General features: G+C 43.0%; 1 protein-coding gene across 2 annotated transcripts in view; it reads left to right on the top strand.

Annotated features, from left to right (window-relative positions):
* Positions 1-376: 376 nt before the first annotated feature.
* The window catches only part of EIF4G1 (eukaryotic translation initiation factor 4 gamma 1), a 46,153-nt gene continuing 30,752 nt past the window's right edge, over positions 377-15,777 (top strand). For both annotated transcript variants that reach the window (XM_075268443.1, XM_075268442.1), the window contains exon 1: positions 377-441. The gene's annotated coding sequence lies outside the window, so the exon portion shown is untranslated. The remainder of the gene's footprint in view (positions 442-15,777) is intronic.

Below are 15,777 nucleotides of genomic sequence, written 5' to 3'. Positions count from 1 at the left end.
AACCAAAGATAAAGTCATGTGCCACTATCTGCGCACAAAGTACACACTGAGAGTGCCACATGGCATCCAATAAGACTCCATTTTTCTTTTCTCAAATGGAAATTAGAAAATGAAAGCAGTGATGTGATTGGTCTTGTAAATATAACATGTATTATCATCTGCTCATACAGTCTCGTTCCTGCACCAGAAACACACGATCAGCAGTCCATGCGTCCTCCGGTTGCTAGTCATATGACATCAATCACGCCCTCTACACTCATCTGTCGCACAATCATCACGTGTCCAGCATGGAAGGCGACGCAGCGTTTCTGACATCCCACCTCTTCCGCTCATTTCTGTCACGTGGATATTGTGTGCGCCTGCGTACGGAGGCGCCGGGATCCGGAAATGGGCCATCTGGCTGGTGCGGCTGCGCCCGGCTGCGCGGACTGAGGAGAGCAGGTGAGACTTGGTGGGGCCCGGCTCGCAATCCATCACCATCCTCGGTGTCATAAGTCCCCACAGGTCCGAGGCACTTGTCCGCCTGGTACTGCTTGGCTTAGGTGCCCTGCTCAGCATGATATGTGTGTGTCTGTAATCGGTTATGGCAGCCTTGTATGATCCGGGCCCTCAGCCCTTCTAGCCTTGTCTGTGCCAGCCGGCATTTGTGTCGGACACGAGTGTAGTAACTGCGATGTTGCCCGTTTTGTGCCACGTGTGTACATAACCTGCGATGTGACCTTTGTGACAGGTTGGCCTTACCGTATGGCGGTGGCCGGCCATATTTGAAGCGAATGAATGACATCACGCGTCTGTAGTGACATCATATGTCACCGCTTTGATTCCAAGGCTCCAGATGTCCTCTATGACTGTTACGGGGGTGACAGGAGGGACAGTAATGGCAGCAGCCGGTGACTGTCTCCAGCATGCTTACCGTGCTCGCTACGTCACTGCTCCGGGGCCGGGGTGAGGCTCCCTGCCCTTCTGGCCAGCGGTGACTGCAGCCTGCAGTATATGGAGTGTGACAGGAGCCAGGCTACCTCTGCTGGGCACCGCCATTGTTCAGAGTAATGTGCTTGGCATATGCTTGTCATGTGTCTGCCAGCTGCCATGCTTGTGTGGGATCTGCTGCTGCTTGGTGTATGGGCACCATCATTACATTGTATGCTATGGCCAGTGACCTTCTTCACATGGCGACTGCGTATGTGATCATTGAGATTGAGTCCTAAAGAAAACTGCAAGTGTGAGTGAGCACTAAGCACTGTCATTTATGTCACTTTGCTTGGACCTTCTTGTCGATGTGTCATGGCTGAAGCTGGCACTAATTGTCAGTGTGACTCTGCTTTGATCTGCTGAAGCTGGTAGACTGGTGGTTGTGAATTCATTTGTAAACCCCCCCCCCCCATATATATATGTCCACCAGATTAACCCTTACTTCCCAAGGAGGTGTCCTGGGACTCTGACCACTATCTATGTTTAGTGTGTAAACATGAGAAGCTATTCTGCTGTGCTAGTTTCGTTCCTTGCGCAATGTCTGACTGTGTAACTGTGCTGTAAGTGACTGATAAGGTTGGGTTTGATGGGGATTGCAGTGACATGGCTGCCATGTGCTTTTGGATGAAGTGGTCATTTTGTGACATGCTTTGTGGGTGGATGTATGGTTAGTGGAGTGCGTCACAGAATCTGCTTGTTTGCTCTTCGTAGTGTTTTGTTGCATGGCGTTATTGAGCTTATTTGTGGGATCATCAGTATGCTTGCTGTATAGTTGGCTCTTTATTCTGTGACTGATGGGTTATATGACGTGGTATGCTGGAGTCGCTGGCATGTATCTAAGTTATTGTTGCGGAGTATATATTTATTTTTTTTACATACTGGACAGAATTACTACTAGATCGACATGCTTGTCCCATTCAAGTAAAGCAGAAAGCTGGCAAGAATGTTCGATCTGGTATTGGTGGATTATTTACTCCTGTGTATTTTCCATCCCTAGAGTTGGGCCCATGCATAAGAATGTAAAGAATAGTTGTTGTGGTGTTTTTTTTTTTTGTTAAACCTGTTTTTATAAAAATATATAAATCAATGGGGACATGTACTTTAAATGGACCGTTAACAAAAAAAAAAGGAAAAAAAATGTTATTTTTGTTTTCTCAGATGAACTGACCAATGAGGTCTGTTCTTAAAGTCTGTCGAAATGGATTTAATAACTGATGAGTGGGTTGGGTCAAAAAAAAAAACAAAAAAACCAATGAGGTTCATTCAATGACAGATAATTTTTTTTTTTTTTAAATGTAGATTGTGAGCCCACATAGAGCTCACGATGTACATTTTTCTTTATCAGTATGTCTTTGGAATATGGGCTGGAAATCCATGCAAACACGGGGAGAACATACAAACTCCTTGCAAATTGTTTTATGCTCTTGGCGGGATTTGAACACCAGGACCCAGCGCTGCAAGGCTGTAGTGTTAACTACTGAGCCACCGTGTGGCCCCTTATGACAGATAAAAATTGAAGACAAACTGATGCAAAACTGGCATTGGAATTGGCAGCCCGCCACAAAACTGATGATTTAGGCCTGGCTCACATCTGCGTTCGGTTTGGTATTCCGCGTGGGGATTGATTCCACCCACCCGAACAGAATACCGAACGCATTGACAAGTGATGAGCTTATGAAAGCACACGAACCCCTTAGGCTATAAAGAGGTCTGTGGGTTTTCCGTGTGGTGTCCGCACAGAACATACAGAAAAGTACATCATGAACTACTTTCCTCTCCGCATGACTCGTTCGGACACCCCGCAGAAAACACATGGACCCCATTATAGTCTATGGGGTCTGTGTGCTTTCATAAGCTCACCGCCTGCCTTTGCGTTCAGTACCCTGTTCGGGGTGTCCCCATGTGGACTCCCTGAACGGAATACCGAATGCAGGTGTGAACCGGGCCTAACTGAAACACTGATGGGAAACAGATGTTAACTGACAGTTTAATCTGTTTTTAATGTCCATTTTATTTTTGTCTTCACTGTCGTGTGCAAGAAGCCTTAGACCTTACAGTGGCTATCTCCATTGTATTGGACAGATGTATTTTATTTGTGTCTGCTATACTAGACTTTGGCTGTGTTGTTTATGCTAGATGGCTCTTCCCCAAATGACCTTTTAGTATGTAGTTATTGCTGCTGTTAATGTCTGTGAAACAGTAGGGCATAAGTATATGGTGCTGCGGCCTTGAAACATGGAAGTTGACTTGTTATTGAAAGCTCTACTGTCTGTTTCTGTCATTGCAGGCTTGATAACTATTGTTAAGTTTGTGTGCTGTGGGACTTTTATATTAAATTGCAAAAATAGCATCTTTTTGTAGAACACTCTCTATCTAGGTAAAACTAAAAACTTTTAATAATTGATGCTTTGATGTTGCAGTACCCTGAAGCACAACTACTAAGTATATGGCGTCCATGTACACTGCAGCCTCATGGAACAGCTAATGCGCAACTCTCGCAAACTGTCAGCGTTCCCACCAGGACTGAAGCAGCTCAACTCCTATTTAAGTAATGTAGGATTAGTCCTAGCTCTGGTACCTGGAAACAGGCACATTAGCTGATCGGTGCAGTGTCCAGATGTAGAACCCTCACACATCACAAATTAATGACCAAAAGAATCAGACACTTTAGGGCTCGAAAACCGCTTTAAAGGGATCCTATCCTTAAAAGTCAATTTTTTTGTCCCTAACGTAGGAATAGCCTTAAGAATGGCTATTTGTCTCCTACCTGTAGATTTCTTCGCCACCCCGCCGATCGGTATATAATCCGTTTTTTGTCGGTATGCAAATCCGTTCTCTCGCAGCACTGGGAGCGGTCCCCAGCGTTCAAACAGCATTGGGGGTGTCCCCAATGCTGCGAGAGAACTCTCCAGCGCCGCCTCCATCTTCTTCAGGAACGGGTCTTCACATCTTCTGGGGGTTGGCTTCAAACTTCTAGGCCTAGGACAAAGCTGGCTGCGCATCCCCGCCGGCCACAAGAAAATGGCCGCTTACAATACAGTGCGAGCAGCCATTTTTTTGTGGCCGGCGGGCCTGCGCAGTTGGCTTAAGTTTGAAAACAACCCCTGGAAGAAGACCCGTTCCTGAAGAAGATGGAGGCGACGCTGGAGAGTTCTCTCACAGCATTGGGGACGCCCCCAGTGCTGTCTAAGCGCTGGGGACCACCCCCAGTGCCGTGAGAGAACTTATTTGCATACTGACAAAAAACGGATTATATACTGAACGGCGGCCCGAAGAAGACCTCTAAAGGTAGAAGACGAAATGCCTTTCCTACGGGACAAAAATTTGACTTTTAATGATAGGATCCCTTTAAGCTAAGGCTCCATGTAGCAGACTGCAGTGAAAAAGCACTGTGAGAAAAAATGCGACTGAAACGCATTGCGGTTTTATCCACATTACTTCTGACAGAAAGTCTCCAAAGGTTCCCTCTGGGCTTTCTGCTTCCATTACACCTGTAGGAAAGCCGCCAGCATTTTCGGAGGTATAATTGCCATGCTGTGATTTTCAAAACTGCTTCTTATTTTTCTACAATGTGTAGAATTACGCCACATATCTTTAACGTAAAGAAATTTCCCAAAATTTGCAAGAAAAAAACGTGGTGCTTTTGCAAGGTGTGGTCTCGGGCATTAAGAGGGTTTTTTTTTAGGAGAGACTGTATGTTCACCTTCGCTTCTGACTCCAGTAATGACGTCACTGATCTTGCAAATATGACCACTATTATTTTAGTGATTGGTTACAGAAGCTGTACCGTTTCAACCCAGTCAGGACCAGAAGTGAAGAAAATGGGGATACCATGCTCCTGAAATAGATTGCCTGAAGGTAGGTGAGTATACCTTTTTTTTTTACACCTCCATGGCCACTAGTTGCTGGTTTGCCCAGAAAACACCTTTACATCAGGGCCCTGCATGGCGTAAACGCTGCAATTTGTCTGCGACAGAAAAAATTGTGGTGTTTTACAGTCAGAGCAAAGTGGATGGGATTCTAGTGAATCTCATGCCTAAATTGCAGTAAAAACCGATGCGGTTTTGGAAATCGCAGTATGTCAGTTATACCTATGGAAGTACCGGTGGTTTCCCCTTAGGCATAATTGAAAGAGAAACCTCTGCAAACTTTGTCTAAAGAGCTGCAAGAAGAAACACAATACGTTGCCGCTACGGTTTTTCCCACAGTGCTTTTTTGTGTGGGACGCCACATGGAGCCTTAGTCTTAAGGCTGAGGCCCCCCCGTTGCAGAAACACAGCTTTTTTTGTTGCAGGTTTTGCTGCAGTTTTTCGAGCCAAAACCAGGAGTGGATTGAGAAGATGGGAGAAGTATAAGAGCTTGCTATGTATTTCCCATACCTCTTGGAGCCATTCTTGGCTTTGGCTCAAAAAAATTGCAGCAAAATCTCCAGCGAAAAAAGCTGCATTTTTGCAACGTGGGGCCTTACCCTAAGGCTGAGGCCCAACATTGTGGAAACAGTGTTTTATGTTGCAGATTTTGAGCCAAAAGTGAGGAATGGATTGAAAAGCAATGGAAAATATAAAAGAAGCACTTTGATGTTTCCTTTCTGTTAAATCCACTCCTAACTTGACCAAAAAAAAATAAAAAAATCCCAAACAGCTAACTCTGCAACAAAAAACGCTGCGTTTCTGCAACATGGGGCCCCATGTAGCCTCCCGCAGCAAAAAATAAAAAAAATGCTGCTGGAAAAACCATGGCGGCAATGCATCACAGTTATTTCCCACAGTGCTTTTCAAGTCCGCAGAGGAAACCTGTTCATGCACAAAATACTGCAGAACTTGCATTGCAGGGAGAGAACTTGTTAATTAATTGCAAAATAATTTAAAGTCAGCCGATGTCTATTATTTTGCATTTATGTGATCCTGTCTAACACTGCCCTTGACCACAAGATATGTGAGAGATGTCACTAACTGTACACTATCCTATGACAATTGCTGATATGTGAATAACCAACCCCCCCCTCCCCCCCCAAAAAAAAAAAAAAAGAATGGGTACAGTAGCTCAGTGGTTAGCATTGTTGCCTTGCAGCGATGGGGTCCTGGATTTGAATCTGACCGGGGCAGCATCCCTGTGTTTTTGGTGCAATTTTTTCCACATGCCAAAAATTTACTGATAGGTGAATTGGCTCCTCAAACAAACAACTGACCCTTGGGGGTATTGGAGTTGAGCTCCTGTATGGCAGTCACTAACTCCCCTAGTCCACAATATACCCTGTGTTTTGAGTCCGTGAGAAAAGTGCATTACAAATGTTAGTGGTTGTCATAAAATGTTCAATTCATTGTGAGAATCTGATGAAAATAAATTACCACAAACTAGTTTCTGCTGTAGATTTTTTTTTTCCAGTAGTGCATGAATGAGATTTCTTGGAAATTTTAATCACTTTTTTCAATGTAGATTGCGAGCCCCATATAGGGATTGCAATGTACATTTATTTTCCTATCAGTATGTCTTTGTAGAATGGGAGGAAATCCATGCAAACACTGGGAGAACATACAAACTCCTTGCAGATGTTGTTCCAGGCAAGATTCGAACCCAGGATTCCAGGGCTGGAGTGCTAACCACTGAGCCACCATGTTGCTGGAAATTTTAATCACTTTTAAGGAGCAGTTTTTATTTTTCTCTGTAAGTGCTTCTCAGTGGCCACCCACCCAGTGTAATGCTCTCCCTGGTGTTCCCACCCTCTCATCAGTATAATACTCTCCCCAGTGGATAATATATATTTATATATATTATGTTTTACACACATACTGTTCCCAGTGGTAGCTATATATATTTATATTTATGATACAGATAGATACTACATGCCCAATAACGTTCCACAGTCCTCCGTGAAGCTCTCATCCTTCTCGTCTTGTCATGCAGTGGACATTAATAACAGCTGCTTTGAATGATGGAGCAGGAGGCCGAAGTCTTCCTGCGTCACCATTTACTTGGCTATCTGTGGATAGAGAGGACAGACATACATGGTGTTGAGTGTGCTGCAGCTGCCGGCTTTTCTCTTAAAGGGATAGCATGATGAAGGGGTTAGTCACAAATGGTGCCAAGACTAAAAATTCTTGCCACCATTTGTACATTTGTAATTACATTGTGACCATTCTGGCTGCCATCTGGAGCCCTGCTACTTATTTTCAAATTTTGTGTTGTCTGTGAAAAACTGACAACAAATGGGCATCATGGACTCCTAGACGTTACAGCCTTACATGCACTGTAAACCAGACCAAAATAGAGCACGTCTCTCTGTTCCTTTTCCATGAACCATTTGTCGCTGGGATAAAAAAGGAAAAAAAACAAACCAGTGCTTGCTTGTGTCAATTAAAATCAATGGGTTTGTATACAGTGCTTGATAAACACGAATACATTTTTGTATGAAACAGGCATGTGAATAACAATAGTATACATGTGCTGGGTCCATGGGTGAACAGCACAGACAGACGGCGCATAGATGATACCTGTCTTCCCTTTGGTGCAGAATGGACCGGAATAGACCAGAATAGGACCTCAGGCCCATGATAAAGACATGGGCAATAGTATAAATAAAAATAAAGTATCAAAGTCTGCAACAAAACAGTATCTACTGCAATGTGGTACCACAACCCTGGAAATTTTGTAAAACAGTTTACCAGCTGTCCAGCCACAGAACATTCTGCTGAAATTTGGTGTTACACATTAGGTTATTGCAATAATGGTGGATTCCTTTTTGTGCAGGCTTGTGTGTCTTATTTATCTTTTGAGCGCAGTATAGTAGCTCATGTCTGCTAATCTTTCCAAGGAGACTTGTGCAGAATCCCTGAGTGTGCACGGTCAGCATGCATGCTGGAGATCTTACTATGTAAGTCATTTAGTTATCATATTAGTCCTGCAGCATTTATTGTTTAAAATTTATATAATATACAGTGTTGGCCAAAAGTATTGGCACCCCTGCAATTCTGTCGGATAATACTCATTTTCTTCCAGAAAATGATTGCAAGCGCAAACTCTTTGGTATTAATATCTTCATTTAATTTGTCTTCAATGGAAAACCACAAAAAGAATTGTCAAAAAGCCAAATTGGATATAGTTCCACACCAAACATAAAAAAGGGGGTGGACATAATTATGACAGAATTGCAGGGGTGCCAATACTTTTGGCCAACACTGTATATGTGAAGGTATTTAAAGATTATGGTATATATCACTATGTATGGAGCCCATAAACTGCCAACGTGTTCATATGTTGCTGGGATTTCTTTAAAACTGGCCATACATATTAGGCCTTCCTCACATGTCTTTTTTTTTCCGTGTCAAAATGGACAAATATAAGGCATTTTTCATTTTTTTTTTTTTTATGTACAATTTTCAATCTGTTAAAAAAAAAAAAAAAAAAAAAAATTGGACATGGACATACACCTACAGACTTTCATAGATTTTAAAACGAATGTGTGATGGTTGTAAAATAATAAAAAAAAAAATAACAAAATAAACATCACATGGCCATTTTCTACATCAGTACGGACTTAGACTTCCAACATCTCCTATTTTGGCTGTTTCAACCAATAATCATTTAAAGAAACTAGCAGTCTTCTACACTAGAGGGTAAATTTATCAATAGGGTAAAATTCCCACCAATTCTGAGAACAAGGGGTGTTTCCCATTTCCCATTCATTTCAATACGATCTCTGGAAATAGCTGAAGTACAGCTCTTCGCCAGCGTTCCCATCAAAGTGAATATCGTGTCTGTATTCACAACAGGGGTCACCCTTCCCCATTTACAGAGTCAGTGGTGAGCTCTGCATTTGGACCCCCATTACAAAAAAAAAAAAAAATCAATCTAGTGAGACTACCATGTTAGGGAGCATTCACATATTCATGACTCTATGTACAATGCTGGGGGAAGCTACTTAAGTGTTAAAGGGGTTTCTGGTGACAAATTGAGTTTTCATGATGAAAAGACTTATCCACAGGGCAGACTGTATGGTGAGGTGTTTTTTGAAGGAGGAGTTTGAGCCAGCCTTATGCTGGGTTCACCCTAGCGCCTGGAGTCCGTTCTGAGCTTTCAGTCTTCTGCATGCAGAAGACCGAAAGCTGTCAGACCGGGTCTGGCCGTGAGTGTTTTATGCTCTCCGCCGCGAAACCGTTTTTTTTTTAAACCGGACACAGAGTACTGCATGTCCTACTCTGTGTCCGGTTGAAAAAAAACGGTTTTGCGGCGGAGAGCATAAAACACTCACGGCCAGACATATTTCAAACCCATTCAAATGAATGGGTATGAAAGAGTCCTGCAGCTTTCTGTCTCCTGCATCTGATTTGTGCAGGAAACAAAAACTTGTATGAACGGAGACCGGGCACAGATGTGAACGAGCCCTTGGGCCTACTAAATGACATCAGCAAGTAATGTAATAACTGAAATAACCGTTGTACACCCAATCATGTGAGTTATCCAGATTGATGGACATTTTTGGTTATGTTTTGATTACAGTAATTGCCCTAATTTTTCCCCTTTCTCTAGTGTAGCATGGATAAAATCTTATTGCTTCAGATAATGCTTTTGCAGGGGTTAAATCTGCTGTATGTGTTTCCTACCCTTGGGGTAAGTTCACATGGCGGATATTGCAGCAGGACTCACCATTCAAAATTTGCTGCGGAAATTTTCCAGTAATTTTTGCAACAAATCCACTGTGTAAACCTACCAGTGGCAAAAGTACTAAATCCCCAGTCTCTGGTGTCATGATTTCTGTTTTTAATAGAAGGATGACCCTATTAATGGCGTTATTACTTTGACAGCTAATGCAGTGCAGCGCGGTGTATTATTTTTGCTGTTGAAATTGATGGCATTCTCATCAGTATTTTCAGCCCATACGTGAGCAGAGTCTAATGGAGAAAAAGTATACTTGCCTGCCAGTGTGGATGAGCAGAGTATGGTTATAAAGAGAGCTAGATAGGAAATATAATATTGTAGAGAAAAGCTAACCTTGTGCAATATTTTGGGATATTTGCAGTAGCTCTCCTGGGGTTTTAGCTCTGCCTGCTGTATCCTCAAATAGATTTCTGTAAAAGAACCCATTCTGAAAATGCAGGGGAAATATTCTCTATGCATTCTACGGTTAAGGCAGCAAATGTAGAATTGTAGCAGTAGTAAGCCTGATGAAGGGACAAAGGGACAAGATGACCGCAAGTACTTAATAGCTAAACGTGCATGTTTATTGGGGAGATAAAGCCAAGTGCGTTGGGGGCGGGTCCTGATTTACCACATTTACTTACAGAAACCTGTGATGCAGTCAGAGACTAGAATTGTGAATCACTTCTAAAGGGGAGGAGCAATTCCATTGAAGAACCAGGCCCCGCCCCTGGTGCACTTGATGCTGATTTCTAAAGCCATAAAAAAGATGATTCTCTGCATTGCCTCCTGGGGTTATGGCAACAAAGGTATGTTCCTGCTCCTATGAATAGTTACTACACTGCAGCTTATTGGAAGGCATTTTACATCTGACAGAATTCCTTTAAAGGGATCCTATAATTGGATATCCTTTTTTTCCGACTAACACGGGAATAGCTTTAAGAGGCTATTCTTCTCCTACCTTTAGATGTCTTCTCCGCACCGCCGTTCGGTAGAAATCCGGGCTTTTATTATGCAAATGACTTCCCTCGCAGCATCGGGGGCGGTCCCCAAAGCTCAAACAGCACTGGGGGCGTCCCCAATGCTATGAGAGAAATCTCCAGCGACGCCTCCCTATCTAAAGGTAAGGGAAGAATAGCATTTCTTAAGGCTATTCCTACGCATTAGTCAGAAAAAAAAGGATATCCAATGATAGGGGATCCCTTTAATGTGGTTTTCAGAAAAAAAAAAATTTAAAGAAACTGTAGGAAATGTTGTTCTCATTTGTCCTGTTTGTCAAATACATCAGGCAAATAGCTCTTCCATTATTATTTCCAGGTGCTTTGTTGCCGATTTATTAGCTTTTGTACGATGTGACACACACTGACTCTGTATTCTGAAGCTTCTGCTGTGTGAACTAGAAGCAAGTATCTGTGCACGCCTATGGGATGCACTGTGTGAAAGCAATAAGTAAAAAAAGCCTCCCATTGAGTTCAATGGGTAGCGCGCGTAAGCCGGCACCCATTGAAGTCAATAGGATCTGTTTTGAAGCACCTCACTCTGACACATGTTTATGTGTCAGAATGAGCGGCGCGTTACTCCGTGGGAACGGAGCCTTACTATGCAACTTCTTCACTCGCCCCCTCCCTGTCTCTCTAGTTATCCTGCCGTTTCCTACCTACTCAGCCCAACCCCTGACCCATAGTATATACTTAGCCTTCACGCTTCTTCCTGTGAAATGGCTCCTCCCGGTACCGTAGCGCTTTAGTGCCAGAAGGGCGTTTCTGACAGTTAGACAGTTAATTTTCTACAATGTGTGGATTGGGAATAGCCAAAACCCCATCCACTATGCAGGCTCGGTCATACTTGGAGTGTGTTGTTTGGTTTTTTGTTTTGTTTTTGTTTTTTTGCTGCCGCCAAACCGACACATATTTGCAACGTGGGGCCCCAACCTTATAGCATCTGTTTTGTACACTGAAGTGTCTCAAAGAATTTTTATATTTGAAATTAAACGTATATATTAAGACACTAAAGATATAACTTTGGTATCACTGTAATTGTACTGGACCCCCTTCTTCCTCCGGCTTCCCAGTGCACTGTACATAATAATTGGACCGAGGGCTGGGTGATTATGAGCTAAATCAAAATCTCGATTAAAGAGGAACTTTCATGGTCCGGGGCACAGGCAGTTCCATATATTGCTGGAAAGCCGAGAGTGCACTGAATTCAGGGTAATGTTGGCTTTCCCGATCTGCGCCCCGGGGTAAAGAGCTATCGGTCCCGGTACCGTAGCACTTTACTGTCAGAAGGGCGTTCCTGACAGTAAGTCAGGTACGTCCTTCTTCAAAGCAGCGCCTATAGTGCTGTACAGTGTGAGTGGGGAGGAACGCCCCCTCCCCTCCTGATAATCATCTATGGACGAGCACTGTGAGCAGAGGCAGGGGGTGTTCCTCGCCGCTCACACTGTACAGCACGATAGGCGCTGCTGTGGAGAAGGATGTACCTGACAGACTCAGGTACGCCCTTCTGACTGTAAAGAGCTACGGTACCGGGACGGATAGCTCTTTACCTGGGGCACAGATCAGGAAAGTCGATAGTGCGCTGAATTCAGCTCACTCTCGGCTTTCCAGCAGTATATAGAACTGCCTGTGCCCTGGACCATGAAAGGTCCTCTTTAATTAGGCATTTTAATGTGATTATTTATGTCACTCCCCTTTTTACAGTATGACTAGGTGTTGGGCGAACCTCGTGAGATTAGTCTTACAAAGTTTAACTGGCGGTTTAGTTGGGACTGACCAGAAGACACCAGAGTATAATAAGTAGAGACACCGGGGGAAGTGAACAAACATTAAAAATATTGTTGGGCGCTAAGGACCACTTATTGGGCAGCGACATGGCGTCGTGACTTCTAGGCGCAAGTGTCATGTCGCTGAGGCCCAATCACATGCTTTGGCGGTCCCTGATTTCAGCCAGAAGCACCACAGACGCAGACAGTTACGCTGCAGAGGTAAGTAACAATGGTTTTTATATATGATCATTTCCCTGGGCCTGCACTTATTACACTTTGTAGTCTGAAGAGACCCCAGAGTATAATAGCCAAAAAACAAACAAAAACGCCTTGTCCTAAAGGGATTAATGTAACAAATGGTGCCAGGACACAAAAGCGATATAAAGGCTTAGGTTCTGCATTTATGGTCAATGTGCAAAACAGGCTGTGAAATTGGACAAACAACCAACTTGGATTGCTCCATTTTAGATAGTCCTTCGTTCACAAAAGGCTAGAAATCATGGTCAGGCAGAAGCGGTAAAGATTCTCTAATTCATTTCAATGCATAGTACATGGCAGTCTTTAAGAGGCTCTGGCCTCTTCATAAACCAGTTACACTCTCATGCGCCAGAACGGAGAACTGGAGTGCGTTATAATTAATTTCAGACCGAGGTATCGCAGCCGTGCTCTGCCCACATTTGAGCAGTGTTTGTGGCACAAGAAAGGGCATGGAGAGACTGATAAATTTGCATGTGTTGTGTGTCACAACATTTAGGGCCCCTTCACACAGAGTATACACTGGCTGATTCTGAACGTGTAAACGTTCCGAATCAGCAGCGTTTAAAACGGATCCCATTGCTTTCTATGGGAGCTGGCATACATGCGCTCCCCATAGAAATGAATGGGGAAAAAAGCATCCCATTCATTTCTATGGGGAGCGCACGTATGCCTGCTCCCATAGAAAGCAATGGGATCTATTTTAAATACCGCTGATTCGGAACATTTACACATTCAGAATCGGCCAGCGTATACTCCATGTGAAGAGGCCCTTACTACTTATCTTATTAGAGGTGTATGTATTTTAATTTTACTGCATGCCAGTACTTGAGAACAGGAAGGACTAGCTGGATTGGTAGATACTGCAACTACTCATCTATTCAGAGGAAATGCCTCTATAGTCAATATTCTGACAGTGTGCTACATAAAATACAATGTTTGTATGGTATGGTCCATATTATGTGTGGAGCAGTGCTCACATTATATAATAATGTCCAAAACTTTCTTTTCTAGCTGTTTAATGGTTACAAGGTTCCAGAAATACAATTTTAGCATCTTCATGCCACATGACAAGTATAAACCACATTTGGGTAGGTAGCTTCCCTCTGAATTATGAGCTCTATTGCAATTGCACTTTCTAGGTTACCTGGTTACAGGTATTAGACTTCATTCGCACACTTTTAAAAAAATATATATAATTTTTTTTTTTTTGCTATACTTGAAGCAGAGGCCTTATGTTGCGGAATCGCAGGGTTTTTTTAAAAGAATTTGCTGCTTTTTTTTTTTTTTTTTTTTTTTTTTTTTTTTTTTTTTGAGCCAAAGCTAGAAGTAGATTGAGAAGAAAATAGAAGTATGTCGTATAAGAGCTTCTGGCATATTCCCCATTGGCTTTGGCTTTCCCCTTCCCACTACTAGGCCGCAGCAGAAGCCTGACATGGCCTTGGCTATTAAGCAAACACTGGCATGTCACATAGTGAATACAACTGCCTGCCACAGTTGACAGCGATGGTATTTTCTGTGCCGTTTGCCAAGTATTGTATGCTCGTGCTGCACGGGGATCAAGCTGTCAAGGGACCAGTCAGACGTCAGCTGCGTCCTGTTAGAGGGAAATGAGATCTCCATACAGGAGACATTCACTGACTGCTTTTTGGGAGATGTTACAACATCACATAACAGATGACAGTAATTTTTATATATAAATGATCATTTTTTTGAGTTGGTTATTTATGATTATTACAGCTATATTGTTTGAATATATGGAGGGTGTCCATAAAAATAGGACCTGGCTTATATTTTGACCGTCTGTTAAAACGGACCACGAAAATAATGCTCATGTGCATCGCCCCTATTGACTTAAGTAGAATTTTTTGTTGTTGTGTGACAGATGTGCGCATATAACTTAAAGTAAAACTAAACTTTTGGACAGCTTTTGATTTTCTGGCAGTATTTGTGTTAATAAATTTTGTAATCTACTTTATTAGCACATTTTTGGCTCTTTACTGTGTAATCCTACTTTTTTTTTTCCCATTCTTTCCCTTGTATATATCTGCTTCTGTGCTGTTGTTTCTGTAACTTCCATATCTGTGAATGGAGAAAGTTTCACACTACATACGGTACTCCCTTTCACTGCCATCTTACTGGGTAGGTTGGGGGGGACACCTGTACTCCATTTATAACCTGTCCTGTGTGTGAGAATACCTTTTAGCTCATTTGTAGTGATAACCATCCATATTACACCATCTGTCCAGTGAAATACCTGGAGGGTAAAGCTGACCATAGAGTTTAGATAGCTGATGCCTGACTGCTCTCTCCCAACCCCCCTCCCTTATGTTCATGTACATTCAGCCCTCTGTGCATGTGTTCTGAATGGAGAGAGCATAGAAAATTACTGCCAGATACCACTGATGACTGCTTATATCCCTGAGAACAAAGAACTTGAACAGGTTGCGATCACTCTGCTCAACCTTTCTCTCATGACATCTGCTGTGGTAGAAAAGTTTGCAGGCCTTTATACACACAAGTCATGAGGCTTGACTGAACAGAAAATGTGTATGGTCAGCTTTAGGCCTCTTGCACATGGCTGAATATGAGCGAGAAACTTCTGGTCTAAACCCAGTCAGTGGGCCTAGGCTCCAAGCGTCCTAGTAATCTATACTGCTAGGGGTCTCTTCATCCTCACAACTGAAATGTTCCATGCTTCATGCACCCATGGGGGAGGCATTGACTCCCAGTATCATAGATCACATTCAGTACGGAAAAGGCAACTATTATATGGACTTGATTTTCCAGACCATATTTGCTTAGGTGTATGGGAGCTATGGTTGGATTTACATGGCTATAATATGTATGTATTATATGGGTCCATGTTCTGTCCCAGCTTCGGGTTCATTGACCAACATTACAGTATCCATGTCAGGACAGAATTTGCAGCCATATACAGTCCATATAATGCAGATATATTACAGCCACGTGACTCCAGTATTACAGTTTTGCAGGTACAGTTTCTGGTGGTAGAGGAATGCTTACTATCTGTCCATGAAATGTTTGTTTTTGGGTTGGGGGGTGGGAGCCATCTCTGCATATCCTGCTAGCCCTTTCATATGCAATGAACTACCTCTAGGAAGTCTCCTCCCAAACCTTATCTGGTG

The sequence above is a fragment of the Leptodactylus fuscus genome, chromosome 3, assembly GCF_031893055.1.
Source record: "Leptodactylus fuscus isolate aLepFus1 chromosome 3, aLepFus1.hap2, whole genome shotgun sequence".
Taxonomy (NCBI): domain Eukaryota; kingdom Metazoa; phylum Chordata; class Amphibia; order Anura; family Leptodactylidae; genus Leptodactylus; species Leptodactylus fuscus.
This window is presented reverse-complemented; position numbering and strand designations above follow the sequence as displayed.